Below are 14874 nucleotides of genomic sequence, written 5' to 3'. Positions count from 1 at the left end.
ACCCGCCCGGCAGCAAGGTCCGCCCTGGCGACCGTCAGTAATACCGGTAAGTCGTATTGATGATGTACGTATGTTTGATTGTGTATATCTATTGCCTCTCTCTGTGTGGTATGACGGTGGCACCAGTCAACTGTGTGTGTGTTCGCAGTCAACTGTGTTGTGTGTGTACCAGTCTACTGTGTGTGTGTGTGTGGCACCAGTCTACTCGTGTGTGTGCGTGGCACCAGTCAACTGTGTGTGTGTGTGTGGCACCAGTCAACTGTGTGTGTGTGTGTGGCGCGTCAACTGTTGTTGTGTGTGTGCACCAGTCAACTGTGTGTGTGTGTGTGCTGTAGACAACTGTGTGTGTGTGTGTGTGGCACCAGTCTACTGTGTGTGTGTGTGTGCAGTCTACTGTGTGTGTGTGTGTGGCACCCAACTGGTCAACTGTGTGTGTGTGTGTGTGGCACCAGTCAACTGTGTGTGTGTGTGTGGCATCAGTGTGTGTGTGTGTGTGTGTGGCACCAGTCTTTTGTGTGTGTGTGTGGTCAACTGTGTGTGTGTGTGTACCAGTCTGTGTGTGTGTGGCACCAGTCCTGTGTGTGTGTGTGTGTGGCACCAGTCTACGTGTGTTTGCTGTGTGTGTGTGTGGCACCAGTCTACTGTGTGTGTGTGGCACCAGTCATAGTGTTGTGTGTGTGTGTGGCACCAGTCAACTGTGTGTGTGTGTGTGGCACCAGTCAACTGTGTGTGTGTGTGTGGCACCAGTCAACTGTGTGTGTGTGTGTGTGGCACCAGTCTACTGTGTGTGTGTGTGCCAGTCTACTGTGTGTGTGTGTGTGACACCAGTCTACTGTGTGTTGTGTGGCACCAGTCACGTGTGTGTGTGGCACCAGTCAACTGTGTGTGTGTGTGTGACACCAGTCTACTGTGTGTGTTGTGTGGCACCAGTCTACTGTGTGTGTGTGGCACCAGTCTACTGTGTGTGTGTGTGTGACACCAGTCAACTGTGTGTGTGTGTGACACCAGTCTACTGTGTGTGTGTGTGTGTGGCACCAGTCTACTGTGTGTGTGTGTACCAGTCTACTGTGTGTGTGTGTGTGTGTGACACCAGTCTACTGTGTGTGTGTGTGTGGCAAGTCAACTGTGTGTGTGTGTGTGTGGCTCAAGTCTACTGTGTGTGTGGCTCTAATCCTGTGTGTGTGTGTGCACCAGTCTACTGTGTGTGTGTGGTGTCAAGTCCATGTGTGTGTGTGTGTGTGTCAAGTCTACGTGTGTGTGTGTGTGACAGTCTATGTGTGTGTGTGTGTGTGCAAGTCTACTGTGTGTGTGTGTGTGACACCAGTCTACTGTGTGTGTGTGTGGCACCAGTCTACTGTGTGTGTGTGTACACCAGTCTACTGTGTGTGTGTGTGTGTGGCACCAGTCAACTGTGTGTGTGTGTGTGTGTGGCACCAGTCAATTGTGTGTGTGTGTGACACCAGTCTACTGTGTGTGTGTGTGTGTGGCACCAGTCTACTGTGTGTGTGTGTGTGACACCAGTCTACTGTGTGTGTGTGCAGTCAACTGTGTGTGTGTGTGTGTGTGGCACCAGTCAACTGTGTGTGTGTGTGTGGCACCAGTCAACTGTGTGTGTGGCACCAGTCAACTGTGTGTGTGTGTGTGTGTGTGGCAACAGTCCTGTGTGTGTGTGTGTGTGGCACCAGTCAACTGTGTGTGTGTGTGTGGCACCAGTCAACTGTGTGTGTGTGTGTGTGTGTGGCACCAGTCAACTGTGTGTGTGTGTGTGTGTGGCACCAGTCAACTGTGTGTGTGTGTGTGTGGCACCATCAACTGTGTGTGTGTGTGTGGCACCAGTCAACTGTGTGTGTGTGTGTGTGTGTGTGTGTGTGTGTGACACCAGTCTACTGTGTGTGTAATAATAATAATAATAATAATAGTAATAATAATAATAAACGGTTTATTGAAAAATTCTGCAGCCCGAAGGCTGAAAATATACATTGGACATAAATGACTTTTACATACATTGGTGGTTTAACAAAAGCCTTCATTAGAGAAAGGTGAGACATACAGTGAACATTCAGATTAATGTTTACACGTAGATCATGTGAGCTGAGGTGTTGAACAGACACGTAGTGTAACTCCTCACAGATGGCGTTATGAGGGCATCACGTGGAGTACTAGTTCCCTCACAGATGGTGGTATGAGGGGCTTGACGTGGTGTAGTAATTCCCTCACAGAGATGGTGTTATGAGGGCATCACGATGTACTAGTTCCTCACAGGTGGTGTTATGAGGGGCATCACGTGGAGTACTAGTTCCCTCACAGGTGGTGTTATGAGGGGCATCACGTGGAGTACTAGTTCCTCACAGGTGGTGTTATGAGGGCATCGTGAACAGTTCCCTCACAGATGGTGTTATGAGGGGCATCACGTGGAGTACTAGTTCCTCACAGGTGGTGTTATGAGGGGCATCACGTGGAGTACTAGTTCCCTCACAGGTGGTGTTATGAGGCTTGACGTGGTTGTGTTCACAGCTGGTGTTACGAGGGGCCTGATGATGTGTAGTTCCTCACAGATGGCGTTATGAGGGGCATCACGTGGAGTACTAGTTCCTTCACAGTGGTGTTATGAGGGCTTGACGTGGTGTAGTAATTCCCTCACAGATGGTGTTATGAGGGCATCACGTGGAGTACTAGTTCCCTCACAGATGGTGTTATGAGGGGCATCACATGGCGTAGTAATTCCTTCACAGCTGGTGTTATGAGGGGCATCACATGGCGTAGTAATTCCCTCACAGCTGGTGTTATGAGGGGCATCATAGCGTGTAATTCCTTCACAGCTGGTGTTATGAGGGCATCACATGGCGTAATAATTCCTCACAGCTGGTGTTATGAGGGCATCACGTGGAGTACTAGTTCCTTCACAGGTGGTGTTATGAGGGCTTGACGTGGTGTGTTCCCTCACAGCTGGTGTTATGAGGGGTGGAGTACTAGTTCCTCACAGCTGGTGTTATGAGGGGCATCACGTGAGTACTAGTTCCTTCACAGGTGGTGTTATAGGGGGGCTTGACGTGGTGTAGTAATTCCTCACAGCTGGTGTTATAAGGGGCATCACGTGAGTACTAGTTCCCTCACAGCTGGTGTTATGAGGGGCATCACGTGGAGTCTAGTTCCTCACAGCTGGTGTTATGAGGGCATCACGTGGAGTACTAGTTCCCTCACAGCTGGTGTTATGAGGCATCACGTGGAGTACTAGTTCCTTCACAGGTGGTGTTATGAGGAGCTTGACGTGGTGTAGTAATTCCCTCACAGATGGTGTTATGAGGGGCATCACGTGAGTACTAGTTCCTCACAGCTGGTGTTATGAGGGGCATCACGTGGAGTAGTTCCTCACAGATGGTGTTATGAGGGGCATCACGTGGAGTACTAGTTCCCTCACAGCTGGTGTTATGAGGGCATCACGTGGAGTACTAGTTCCTCACAGCTGGTGTTATGAGGGGCATCACGTGGAGTACTAGTTCCCTCACAGCTGGTGTTATGAGGGGCATCACGTGGAGTACTGCTCCACAGCTGGTGTTATGAGGGCATCACGTGGAGTAGTTCCCTCACAGCTGGTGTTATGAGGGCATCACGTGGGTACTAGTTCCCTCACAGCTGGTGTTATGAGGGGTCACGTGGAGTACTAGTTCCTCACAGCTGGTGTGTTATGAGGGCATCACGTGAGTACTAGTTCCTTCGCAGGTGGTGTTATGAGGGGCATCACGTGGGTACTAGTTCCCACACAGCTGGTGTTATGAGGGGCATCACGTGGGTACTAGTTCCCTCAGCTGGTGTTATGAGGGCATCACGTGGAGTACTAGTTCCCTCACTGCTGGTGTTATGAGGGGCATCACGTGGTACTAGTTCCTCACAGCTGGTGTTATGAGGCATCACGTGGGTACTAGTTCCCTCACAGCTGGTGTTATGAGGCATCACGTAGTCTATCCTTCACAGGTGGTGTTATGAGGGCATCACGTGGAGTACTAGTTCCTTCACAGGTGTGTTATGAGGGGCATCACGTGGTACTAGTTCCTCACAGCTGGTGTTGTTTGGGGCATCACGTGGAGTACTAGTTCCTCACAGTGGTGTTATGAGGGCATCACGTGGCTAGCCTGTGTTGAGGGGCATCACGTGGAGTACTAGTTCCCTCACAGCTGGTGTTATGAGGGCATCACGTGAGTACTAGTTCCTCACAGCTGGTGTTATGAGGCATCACGTGGAGTACTAGTTCCCTCACAGCTGGTGTTATGAGGGGCATCACGTGGAGTACTAGTTCCCTCACAGCTGGTGTTATGAGGGCATCACGTGGAGTACTAGTTCCCTCACAGCTGGTGTTATGAGGCATCACGTGAATTAGTTCCCCAGCTGGTGTTATGAGGGCATCACGTAGATACTAGTTCCCTCACAGCTGGTGTTATGAGGGGCATCACGTGGAGTACTAGTTCCCTCACAGCTGGTGTTATGAGGGCATCACGTGGAGTACTAGTTCCCTCACAGCTGGTGTTATGAGGGCTTCACGTGGTGTAATATTCCTCACAGCTGGTGTTATGAGGGGCATCACGTGGAGTACTGTTATGAGGGGCATCACGTGGAGTACTAGTTCCCTCCAGCTGGTGTTATGGGGGCATCACGTGGAGTACTAGTTCCTCACAGCTGGTGTTATGAGGGCATCACGTACTAGTTCCCTCACAGCTGGTGTTATGAGGGCTTGACGTGGTGTAGTAATTCCCTCACAGCTGGTGTTATGAGGGCCTCACGTGGAGTACTAGTTCCCCTCACAGCTGGTGTTATGAGGGGCATCACGTGGAGTACTAGTTCCCTCACAGCTGGTGTTATGAGGGGCATCACGTGGAGTACTAGTTCCCTCACAGCTGGTGTTATGAGGGGCATCAGTGGAGTACTAGTTCCCTCACAGCTGGTGTTATGGGGCACGTGGTGTATAATTCCCTCACAGCTGGTATAGGGGCATCACGTGAGTAGTTCCCTCACAGCTGGTGTTATGAGGGCATCACGTGGAGTACTAGTTCCCTCACAGCTGGTGTTATGAGGGGCATCACGTGAGTACTAGTTCCCTCACAGCTGGTGTTATGAGGGCATCACGTGGTGTACTAGTTCCCTCACAGCTGGTGTTATGAGGGGCATCACGTGGAGTACTAGTTCCTCGCCTGGTGTTATGAGGGGCATCAGGTACTAGTTCCCTCTAGTGGTGTTATGAGGGCATCACGTGAGTACTAGTTCCCTCACAGCTGGTGTTATGAGGGGCATCACGTGGAGTACTAGTTCCCTCACAGCTGGTGTTATGAGGGGCATCACGTGGAGTACTAGTTCCTCTCACAGCTGGTGTTATGAGGGCATCACGTGGAGTATAGTTCCCTCACAGCTGGTGTTATGAGGGGCATCACGTGGAGTACTAGTTCCCTCACAGCTGGTGTTATGAGGGGCATCGTGGAGTACTAGTTCCCTCACAGCTGGTTATGATCACGTGAACTAGTTCCCTCACAGTGGTGGTGTTATGAGGGCATCACGTGGAGTACTAGTTCCTCTAGGTGGTGTTATGAGGGGCATCACGTGGAGTACTAGTTCCTCACAGGTGGTGTGGGGGCATACGTGGAGTACTAGTTCCCTCACAGGTGGTGTTATGAGGGGCATCACGTGGGTACTAGTTCCTCACAGGTGGTGTTATGAGGTCACGTGGGTACTAGTTCCTCACAGGTGGTGTGATGAGGGGCATCACGTGGGTACTGGACCTCCAGGTGGTGTTATGAGGGCATCACGTGGGTACTAGTTCACAGGTGGTGTTATGAGGTCACATGGTAATTCCTTCACAGCTGGTGTTATGAGGGCATCACATAGTAATTCCTCAGCTGGTATGAGGGCATCACATGGCGTAGTAATTCCTCACAGCTGGTGTTATGAGGGGCATCACGTGGAGTACTAGTTCCTCACACCTGGTGTTATGAGGGGCATCACATGTGTATAACAATCTGGCCCAAATCTATGCTATTTGTGTGTGTTTGTGTATGACAGTGTAGCACTAATCTACTCTCTGTGTGTGAACGTTTATTTTGTATGTTTTCAATGCTACGACTGTCAGGCCTCTGAACATTTCTAAAGAATTGACGATTTTTTCGACTTTGCGTGTTTTAAAGTACAGGATTGTGGACAGGTCAAGGCCGCGGTCTGTTATGGCTTCGTTACTGCCTCATTGGCCAATCGATCAACGCGGCCATGTTTCCTTAATTCCAACAAGGAAGGAACCACACAAATGCAATATGAAGAGATAGATAGATAGATAGATAGATAGATAGAGAGAGAGAGAGAGAGAGAGAGAGAGATTCAAAGGAGGCTTTTCAACATAATGGCGTTTCCCTCCATTACTTCCTTCCATTATTCCTCCTCGCCTACACTCCCTCTCTCTTTTCCACCTCCCTCCTTCCCATTCCCTCACTCTCCTTCCCTCTCCATCACCACGACACAAACTCCCTCCCTTTTGTTCTTCCTCCACCTCCACCACCTCTTCTTTCTCGTCTTCCTCCTCCTCCTCTTCTACCTCCCCTTCTTCCTCCTTTTCCTCTACCTCCCTCCTCCTCCTTCTGTACCTCCTCCTCTAACCTCCTCCTCCTCCTTCTCCTCCTTCACCACCACCTCATCCTCCTTCACCACCTCCTCCTCCTCCTCCTCTTCACCCACCTCCTCCTCCTCCAGGTTTATCGTTCAGTTATCCTTTGCGCATTACTCCGTCTTTTAAATCTCCGTCACCTTATTGCCACCGACCCCAAAAACGCAGACAAAGAGGTACCCATATAAATCCGGCGATTTTTCTGCGTCTGGTAATCCAAAACTAATGACAGTCACCAGGTTGGGGTGTCACGCCGCCTTATGTGCTGTCACGTGGGTAAAGGATGATGGTATTTATGTGTTAGTGGCTGAAGGGTGAGTTTCCTGACCGGTATGGATGGTGGGTTACGTCCGTGTGACATTGTAAACAAGCATGGCAGGGTGGTGGGGGGTGGATGGATTCTTCAACATTCTTAGGGTATAATTATTTTTTTTGATGGTTGAAGGCAGGAGAACGCCTTTCTCGTTACGGTGGAGTCTTAGTGAAGATTAGTCGCCATTTTGACTGTTGAGGTATGAAGTTGTTGTGGATTTTCAAAGGTTTGCTCTTCTCTGTTTACTTTTTTTTCCTTTTGAGGCTGACCGAACACCTCTAGTTATGACGTCACCATAAGGTCGGTAGTTTTAGCAAGGTAAATACGGTCTCACTCCACTAGCTGAGGCAATACCTGAGACACATGATTAACCCCAGATTATTTCACCTTTAGATTAATTACCCTGACGTTAACCTAACCTAACCTAACCTAACAACCAACCTACCAACCAACCTAACCTAACCTAATACAACCTACCAACCCCATTTAAGTGAAATAAGCTGGGGTGGGGATATCTTCTGATCCTCAACCACTCACCCTCCTCACACACTCTCCACCCTCTCACCCTCACAAAGAGTCATATGAACCTTTCCGAATAGTGTTGTTGGATGTGGCAAGTGATGGGAGTCTCAGATGCCTCTCACGTCCTGGGGAGGCGTGGTGAAGAGAACAGGAGAAGGGATGGAGGGGTAGTAGAGAATGAGGGAGGAAGGAAGGGAATGGATGGAAGGAGAGAGGAAAATGAAAGGAAGGAAGGAAGGGAGAGGGGATAGAGGGAAGGAGAGAGGGAAGGGGGGAGGAAGGACGAAGGAGTACACACAGGGAGGGAGGAGAGGAGAGGAGGAGGGAAGTGAGATTTAAACTATTTGAGAATCCACCAACACAACTCACAATCTCCATGTTAAAAGAATCACACAAACATTATTCCTTCCTTCCTTCCTTCCTTCCTTCCTTCCTTCCTGCTCTCTACTGACTGGCTTTACGAGACTGGCTGGCTTGGTAGTTAGGTGGGTAAAGTCTCTGGGCGATTTGTACGCCATTTAGGTCACCACCATGTTTGTATATTCTGTTGTGAGTGAGTGTGTTGGGTGCGGTGTCACGTCTAGGGTGTGGTAAAAAAAATATAACGTGGGAACTGACAATAGGATCTTGGTTGGTGTGGGGAAGTTGGGAGGTGTGGGTGTGGGGGTTGGGAGGTGTTGGTGTGGGGGTTGTGATGTGTGGGGAGTTGGGAGGTGGGGTGTGGGGGAGTTGGGAGGTGTGGGTGTGGGGGGTTGGGAGGTGTTGGTGTGGGAAGTTGGGAGGTGTGGGTGTGGGGGAGTTGGGAGGTGTTGGTGTGGGAGGTTGGGAGGTGTTGGTGTGGGGTGGTTGGGAGGTGTTGGTGTGGGGTGGTTGGGAGGTGTTTGGTGTGGGTGGGAAGTTGGGGAGGTGTTGGTGGGGTGGTTGGAGGTGTGAGTGTGGGGGTGTTGGGAGGTGTTGGTGTGGGGTGGTTGGGAGGTGGTGTTGGTGTGGGAGTTGGGAGGTGTTGGTGTGGGGTGGTTGGGAGGTGTTGGTGTGGGGAGTTGGGAGGTGTTGGTGTGGGAGGTTGGGAGGTGTTGGTGTGGGGAAGTTGGAGGTGTTGGTGTGGGGAAGTTGGGAGGTGTTGGTATGGGGAGTTGGGAAGTGTTGGTGTGGGAGTTGGGAGGTGTTGGTGTGGGGAAGTTGGGAGGGAGGTGTTTGTGTGGGGTGGTTGGGAGGTGTTGGTGTGGGAGGTTGGGAGGTGTTGGTGTGGGAGGTTGGGAGGTGTTGGTGGGAGGTTGGGAGGTGTTGGTGTGGGGAAACGGAGGTTGGGAGGTGTTGGTGTGGGGAGTTGGGAGGTGTTGGTGGGGAGGTTGGGAGGTGTTGGTGTGGGAGGTTGGGAGGTGTTGGTGTGGAGGGGGAAGTTGGGAGGTGTTGGTGTGGAGGTTGGGAGGTGTTGGTGTGGGGAAGTTGGGAGGTGTTAGTGTGGGAGGTTGGGAGGTGTTGGTGTGGGAGGTTGGGAGGTGTTGGTGTGGGAGGTTGGGAAGGTGTTGGTGTGGGGAAGTTGGGAGGTGTTGGTGCGGGAGGTTGGAGGGTGGTGTGGGGAAGTTGGGAGGTGTTGGTGTGGGGAAGTGGGAGGTGTTGGTGTGGGAGGTTGGGAGGTGTTGGTGTGGAGGTTGGGAGGTGTTGGTGTGGGAGGTTGGGGTGTTGGTGTGGGAGGTTGGGAGGGTGTTGGTGTGGGAGGTTGGGAGGTGTTGGTGAGGGAGGTGGGAGGTTGGGAGGTGTTGGTGCTGGGGAAGTTGAGAGGTGTTGGTGTGGGGTTGGGGTGTTGGTGTGAAGTTGGGAGGTGTTGGTGTGGGGAAGTTGGGAGGTGTTGGTGTGGGAGGTTGGGAGTTGTTGGTGTGGGAGGTTGGGAGGTGTTGGTGTGGGAAGTTGGGAGGTGTTGGTGTGGGGTGGGAGGAGGTGTTGGTGTGGGGGTTGTGATGTGGGGAGTTGGGAGGTGTTGGTGTGGGGGTTGTGATGTGGGTTGGGAGGTGTTGGTGTGGGTGGTTGTGATGTGTGGGGGTTGGGAGGTGTTGGTTGTGATGTGTGGGGGTTGGGAGGTGTTGGTGTGGGAAGGTTGTGATGTGTGGGGAGTTGGGAGGTGTTGGTGTGGGGGGCTGTGATGTGGGGAGTTGGAGGTGTTGTTGGTGTGGGGTTGGGAGGTGTTGGTGTGGGGGGCTGTGATGTGGGGTGTTGGGAGGTGTTGGTGTGGGGGTTGTGATGTGTGGGGTGTTGGGAGGTGTTGGTGTGGGAGGTTGTGATGTGTGGGGGGTTGGGACGTGGTGTGGGAGGTTATGACGTGTTCTCACCTGGTCAGTTAGGGAAACAAGACTTAATTTCTAACCTTTCAGAATTTATTTATTAGATCGTCTGAATGTTCGCTTCCAGCTTATTTAACCTGAATAACACATTAACCTAACCTAATAAGTGATGTTAATAACCTAACCTAATCTAACCTAACCTAGCATAACATAACAACACTCCCTACCCTACTATACCCTACAATACCTTATTTCCTGCCTACCTCTATACCTTGTATGCAACTCACCACCTCCATACCTTACCTCTCTACCCTTCTTTCCTACCCTATACCTTACCTTACAACGCAGCATTTCCTGCCTCCCTGCCCTACCTCTACATACATTACCTACCCTGCAACGCCTGTACATACCTTGTACCTTACCTTACCTTTCCCTACCCTACCTTTTAACCTCCCTACCTACTCTACCCTATTTAACACCCTTAATATCTTCAGGTAATCTTTATTTTATTTTGGTGTTTAGCAAGTAAACAGTTAAATACACTCACACCTGAGCAGTTAAGGGGCCGCTCTAACTTCTACACACGCTTCAGGGTTCAGGTATACATTTCTCTGCTATATATGAAGAGAAAGTTAGAGACGTTTTTACAAGTATTTAACAAGTGGTGGGAGGAGAAATTGTGAGCTTTTTAGAATGTCTCACTAAGTCGTAGGTGTATGAGAGAGAGAGAGAGAGAGAGAGAGATGTATTTTTTTACAAATTCCCAACTAATGGATGTGCAGGAAATGATTTTTCGACGTAGGAACTTTTCAGAATCTCTCACTAAGCCCTAGAGAGAGAGATAGAGAGAGAGAGACGTGTTCCAGACCCTACTAGGTGGAGTAAGGGGGCGGGGTTAGGGAAGGTATTGACACTTATAAACCTCGTGAGGACTGAACTATACCTCCCTCCCGCCTTTAGCCGACGCCTCCTCCCTCTCTCCCTTCCTCCCTATCACAATATGTTACTTGGCAACCTTTGTGATGAGTTGCCACCGCGGGAGTTCTTGCGTCGGTGCTGCCATCTGTTGGTGTGGTGTGTCATATAGTGCCATCTATTGGTGTGGTGTGTCATATAGTGCCATCTGTTGGTGTGGTGTGTCATATAGTGCCATCTGTTGGTGTGGTGTGTGTCGACTGCCATCTATTGGTGTGGTGTGTCATATAGTGCCATCTATTGGTGTGGTGTGTCATATATGCCATCTGTTGGTGTGGTGTGTGTCGACTCATGCCATCTATTGGTGTGTGTGTCAATAGTGCCATCTATTGGTGTGGTGTGTCATATAGTGCCATCTGTTGGTGTGGTGTGTCATATAGTGCCATCTATTGGTGATGGTGTGTCATATAGTGCCATCTGTTGGTGTGGTGTCATATAGTGCATCTGTTGGTGGTGTGTGTCGACTCGTGCCATCTGTTGGTGTGGTGTGTGTCATATAGTGCCATCTATTGGTGTGGTATGTCATATAGTGCCATCTGTTGGTGTGGTGTGTGTGTCGACTCATGCCATCTATTGGTGTGGTGTGTCATATAGTGCCATCTATTGGTGTGGTGTGTCATATAGTGCCATCTTGTTGGTGTGGTGTGTATATAGTGCCATCTATTGGTGTGGTGTCATATAGTGCCATCTATTTGGTGTGGTGTGTATAGTGCCATCGTTGGTGTGGTGTGTGTCGACTCATACCATCTATTGTGGTGTGTCATAGTGCCATCTATTGGTGTGGTGTGTCATATAGTGCCATCTGTTGTGTGTGGTGTGTGTCGACTCGTGCCATCTGTTGGTGTGGTGTGTCATATAGTGCCATCTATTGGTGTGGTGTGTCATATAGTGCCATCTGTTGGTGTGGTGTGTGTCGACTCATGCCATCTATTGGTGTGGTGTGTAGTGCCATCTATTGGTGTGGTGTGTCATATAGTGCCATCTATTGGTGTGGTGTGTCATATAGTGCCATCTATTGGTGTGGTGTCATATAGTGCCATCTGTTTGGTGTGGTGTGTGTCGACTAGTGCCATCTATTGGTGTGGTGTGTCATATAGTGCCATCTGTTGGTGTGGTGTGTGTCGACTCGTGCCATCTGTTGGTGTGGTGTCAACTACCACCATCTGTTGGTAGATATAAGGGTGTCAACTACCACCATCTGTTGGTAGATATAAGGGTGTCAACTACCACCATCTGTTGGTAGATATAAGGGTGTCAACTACCACCATCTGTTGGTAGATATAAGGTGTCAACTACCACCATCTGTTGGTAGATATAAGGTGTCAACTACCACCATCTGTTGGTAGATATAAAGGTGTCAACTACCATCTGTTGGTAGATATAAGGTGTCAACCACCATCTGTTGGTAGATATAAGGTGTCAACCACCATCTGTTGGTAGATAAGGGTGTCAACTACCACCATCTGTTGGTAGATATAAGGGTGTATACTACCATCATCTGCTGGTAGATATAAGGGTGTCAACTACCACCATCTGTTGGTAGATATAAGGGTGTCAACTACCACCATCTGTTGGTAGATATAAAGGGTGTCAACTACCACCATCTGTTGGTAGATATAAGGGTGTCAACTACCACCATCTGTTGGTAGATATAAAGGGTGTCAACTACCACCATCTGTTGGTAGATATAAAGTGTCAACTACCACCATCTGTTGGTAGATATAAAGTGTCAACTACCATCTGTTGGTAGATAAGGGTGTCAACTACCACCATCTGTTGGTAGATATAAGGGTGTCAACTACCACCATCTGTTGGTAGATATAAGGGTGTCAACTACCACCATCTGTTGGTAGATATAAGAGTGTCAACTACCATCATCTGCTGGTAGATATAAGGGTGTCAACTACCATCTGCTGGTAGATATAAAGGTGTCAACTACCATCATCTGTGGGTTATGGGTGTCAACTACCATCATCTGTTGGTGATATAGGGTGTCAACTACCATCTGTTGGTAGATATAAGGTGTCAACTACCATCTGCTGGTAGATATAAGGGTGTCAACTCCATCTGCTTGGTAGATATAAGGGTGTCAACCACCATCTGTTGGTAGATATAAAGTGTCAACACCATCTGGTAGATATAAGGGTGTCAACTACCATCTGTTGGTAGATAAAAGGGTGTCAACTACCACCATCTGCTGGTAGATATAAAGGTGTCAATTACCACCATCTGTTGGTAGATATAAAGGTGTCAACTACCACCATCTGTTGGTAGAAACAAAGAGATGTCAACTACCACCATCTGTTGGTAGTATAAGTGTCAACTACCATCTCTTTTGGTAGATACAAGGGTGTCACTACCATCTGTTGGTAGATATGGAGATATCAACTAAATATTGGTAGAACAAGTTATTACCATAATATGTTCTACCTCATAGTAATATATTTTATCACAAGGGGAAGGAAAGTTTTTTTATTTATTTTTTATTTATTATTTTTTTATATCGTTCAGTTGGCTGGTCTAAAACATTATAATTTACGGCGACACATTCTGGAAAGTTTCTTAAGTTATTGTTCGTCGGCCATTTATTTTTCCCTATAAACTTTTTCTCTTTTTTATATTTTGTGGTTGAGAATATATTGTTATAAAGTTGAGTGAGTGTTGGCTCTGATTATATATAGGGGGGAGGGAGGGAGGAGGGAGGTAGAGGAGAGGGAGGGAGAGTAGACGGTGAGGGAGGGAGGTAGAGGAGAGGGAGGGAGGGTAGATGGTGAGGGAGGGGAGAGGAGGGAGGGTGGGGGAGAGGGAGGGAGGTGGAATGGGTGAGGGTGAGAGGAGAGGGAGGGAGGGTAGAGGAGAGGAGGGAGGTCAGGGAGGGAGGTAGATGGTGAGGGAGGGAGGTAGAGGGGAGAGGAGGGAGGGTGGTGAGGGAGGAGAGGGAGTAGGGGAGAGGAAGGGAGGTGGGGAGAGGGAGGGAGGTAAGTGGGAGAGGTAGGGAGGGAGGGTAGGGAGAGGGAGGGAGAGTAGAGGAGGAAGGGAGGTGGGAGAGGGAGGGAGGGTAGAGGAGAGGGAGGGAGGTAGATGGTGAGGAGGGAGGGAGAGGGAGGAGAGGAAGGGAGGGTGGGCAGTGAGGGAGGGAGGGTGGGGAGAGGAGGGGTGGGGAGAGGGAGGGAGGGTAGAGGGAGAGGGAGGGAGGAGGGTGGAGGTAGTGAGGGAGGGAGGTAGAGGAGGAAGGGAGAGAGGGCAGTGGAGGGAGGGAGGGGAGGGAGAGAGGGAGGGTAGAGGGGAGAGGGAGGGAGGGTGGGGAGGGAGGGAGGGTAGATGGTGAGGAGGGAGAGTAGAGGAGAGGAAGGGAGGGTAGACGGTGAGGGAGGGGACGTAGAGGGAGAGGAGGAGGGTAGAGGGGAGAGGGAGGGAGGGAGGTAGAGGAGAGGAGGGAGGGTAGATGTGAGGGAGGGAGGGTAGAGGAGAGGGAGGGAGGGTAGGGGAGGGAGGGAGGGGTAGATGGGTGAGGGAGGGGAGGGTGGGGGAGAGGAAGGGAGGGGTGGGGAGAGGGAGGGAGTGTAGAGGGAGAGGGAGGGAGGGAAAGAGTGAGGAAGGGAGAGTAGACGGTGGGGAGGAAGAGAGATGGGAGGCCGGGAGGATAGAGGAGAGAGGGAGGGAGATGAGAGGGAAGGAGTGAAGAAGGAAGGTGGGAGGGTAAAGAGAAGAGTGAGGAGGGAGGGTGGGAGGAGGAGAGGAGGCAGGAGGGTGGGAGGTGAGAAGGAGGGGTGAGGGAGAAGAGTGAGGGAGGGAGGGTGGGAGGGAGTGAGGCAGGGAGGGTGGGGTGAGGAAAGGAGGGTGGGGAGAGAAGAGTGGGGGAGGAAGGTGGAGGGCTGGGGAGGGAGAGTAGATGGATGTGAGGGGAGGGTAAATGGAGGATGAGGGAGGGTGGATTGATGGTGAGGGAGAGAGAGCGAGGGAGGGGGGTAAGAAGGTGAGGGAGAGGGAGAGAGAAAGGAGAGTGAGTGAGGAAGGGAGAGTTTGTGTGGGAGAGGGAGTGAATGTGTCAGAGTGTAGGGAGTGTAAGGGAGAGAGAGGGAGGGAAATCTCTTCTCCATTTCTCTATCTCTATCTCTCTCACATATTAGCATAAATTAAGACTCACA

Source organism: Homarus americanus, unplaced genomic scaffold (genome assembly GCF_018991925.1).
Source record: "Homarus americanus isolate GMGI-L3 unplaced genomic scaffold, GMGI_Hamer_2.0 scaffold4896, whole genome shotgun sequence".
NCBI classification, from domain to species: domain Eukaryota; kingdom Metazoa; phylum Arthropoda; class Malacostraca; order Decapoda; family Nephropidae; genus Homarus; species Homarus americanus.
The sequence above is the reverse complement of the archived record's forward strand: the minus strand, read 5'-3'. Positions refer to the sequence as shown.